Genomic DNA, 2,500 nt, shown 5'->3' with positions numbered 1-2,500 from the left:
CAATTTAGCAATTTACCTTGTATTCCTCCTTCATATTCTAATTTCTTAAGCAGCTTCTTATGTGGTACTTTGTCAAAAGCTTTTTTTAGGTCTAGAAATGCACAATCAGCCCATCCATCTCTTTCTTGTATTATATCTATTAGCCTTGAATAGAAACATATTAAATTGGTGACGCATGATCGTCCTTGTCTGAATCCAAATTGCCTTGGATTTAGTACGTTGTTTTTTTCCAAGTATTTTACCCATCTACTTTTGATAATTCTTTCACATATTTTTGCTATTGTACTTGTTAGAGAGACTGGTCTATAGTTGGTAGGTTCTTCTTTATTTCCTCCTTTATATATAGGTACTATATTTGCTTTTTTCCAATCTTCTGGAACTTTTCCTTCTTTTAAGGAACTGCTTATTATGCTATGTATTTTGTCTGCCAGTTCATTCCTGCATTCTTTCAGAATCCAGTTTGCTATTTCATCTGGCCCATGCGATTTTCTGACATCAAAATTACCCAAGTGTGTCAATATTTCATTCTTTGTTACTTCTATTTCTTCCATAGGGGGGACTTTTTCCTTCCACTCAATCTCTTCAGGTTGTATATTTTCCCTTGTAAACACTGATTTAAAATGTTTGTTCATAATTTCTGCCATTTCCATTTCCTCAGTGTATTCAACTCCTCCTTGTCTTAATTTCTCTAAGTCTTGTTTGTTTTTCAGTTTATTGTTTACAAATCTGTAGAATAGTTTTGGTTGATCTTTACACTTTTCTATAACATCTTTTTCATATTTTCTTTTTTCCTCTCTGCACTTTTGTACATATTCATTTCTATAACCAGTATATATTTTCCATTTTTCAGGTCTTCTGTCTTTTTTCCATCTGTTCCAGGCTTTGTCTCTTTTGTCCTTTAACTCCCTACAACTTTTGTTGTACCAGCATTTTACATATTCTTTTTCTTGTTTTTGTCTTGGGACATACTTTTCCACTCCTTTTTTGTAAATTTTTGTCAAAATATTCCATTTCTCTTCCACTGTTGTTTCTTCTTTGTATATTTCTTCCCAGTTTTCTTGTTGGAAGAATTCTCTTATTTTATCAAAGTTTGTTTTTTCATACATCATTCTTCCTTTTCTATATTGTTCATTTCTTTTCATATATTTTTCTTCATTAAGTTCCAGTTCAATCAATATGTGGTCACTTTTACCTATTGGTGTTTTATATTCAATCTTGTCCACTATTCTAGGTTCAGATGTAATTATTAAGTCTAGCCTCGATGGTTCTTCTTCATTTCTATACCTAGTGTTCTCTTGTATCCATTGTGTCATTGAATGGTCAGTAATCATCTCAAGTAGAGCATTTCCCCATGAGTCATCACCACTCTTTACTGTCATTTCTTCCCAGCAGATTTCTTTGCAATTAAAGTCGCCCATCATAACTATTCTTCCTCCGTCTTCCATTATTTTAGTTAATGCTATCTTTGTGTCCTCTAACATACTTTTATGTTCACTCTCCTCCCATGAGGCTGTTTTCGGAGGCACATAATTGATCACAAATTTTCTGCTCTTCTTATCTCGGTCTTCCACTTCTATCATAATCATCTCTACTGTATTCTTTCCATATATGACACCTTTCACGTTTATATCCTTCTTAGTCAGGAACATAACTCCACCCCCTTGTTTTTTCTCTCTGTTTCTAATCCAATAATTGTATGTATCATGTCCTACACTGTTGGGTGGTAGTGGGCCTTTTAATTTTGTTTCTACAATTCCCATTATGTCCGGTTCTTTTTCTTTCAAATAATCATTCAGTTCATTCAATCCTGTTATCAATCCATCTATATTTGTGTAAGACACTCTTAGTTTTCTGCCACTTCCATTGTATTCTCTGTTTCCCTTATGTTTTTCTTTAGTATGTCGAACTGCTTTATTTTCATGTTCACTACTCTCCAATAGAATCTCTCTTTCTCTGACTCCGTTCTTTCCTCGTTTTTTGCCTTAGCTTCAATTCTTTTCTGCTTTTCTGCCTCTCTTTCCTCCTTATTCATTTCTCTTTTTATCCATACCTTTTTATATTGATCATTTGTTGCTAGTTTCCCTGTCTTGGATAGAATTTTCTCTGCTGTTGTTTGTGACCTGAATTTAATCTTAATTGGTCTGGTCTTATCTGTACTATATTTTCCGAGTCTGAATTTTTCCTCAATTTCCTTTATAATTTCTGGTTCATCTTCCTGGACTAATTTTAGTAAACTGCTTACTCTTTCATTTTCCTCCTTGATTCTTGCAGTTCTATCTGGGTTATGTTTCTCTTCCATTCCTAATATAATTATACATTTCTTTTTGTCAGCTAATTCTCTTACTATATTCTCCTTCTGTCTCATCACTTTAATAACTGAGTCTTCATTATGTTCTTTCAATTGCTGTTTGACTATGTCAGTGAATGAAACCTTATTCCCTTCTTGAGTTATTCTCCAATTTTTAGCTTCTGTAGCTAGTTTCTCTCTGTTTTCATTACT

The 2,500-nt window shown here is 33.2% G+C and overlaps 1 protein-coding gene and 1 long non-coding RNA gene across 3 annotated transcripts in view; both read right to left on the bottom strand.

Annotated features, from left to right (window-relative positions):
- The window catches only part of LOC143032799 (uncharacterized), a 438,832-nt gene that overhangs the window by 15,540 nt on the left and 420,792 nt on the right, over positions 1 to 2,500 (bottom strand). The gene's annotated exons all lie outside the window — the stretch shown is intronic.
- LOC143032796 (nose resistant to fluoxetine protein 6-like) overlaps positions 1 to 2,500 on the bottom strand; it is a 22,517-nt gene that overhangs the window by 15,540 nt on the left and 4,477 nt on the right. The gene's annotated exons all lie outside the window — the stretch shown is intronic.

The sequence above is a fragment of the Oratosquilla oratoria genome, chromosome 14 (assembly GCF_046742065.1).
Source record: "Oratosquilla oratoria isolate Oo_2021 chromosome 14, ASM4674206v1, whole genome shotgun sequence".
NCBI lineage: Eukaryota > Metazoa > Arthropoda > Malacostraca > Stomatopoda > Squillidae > Oratosquilla > Oratosquilla oratoria.
Note: the sequence above shows the minus strand (reverse complement) of the source record. Positions and strands in the feature narration are given on the sequence as shown.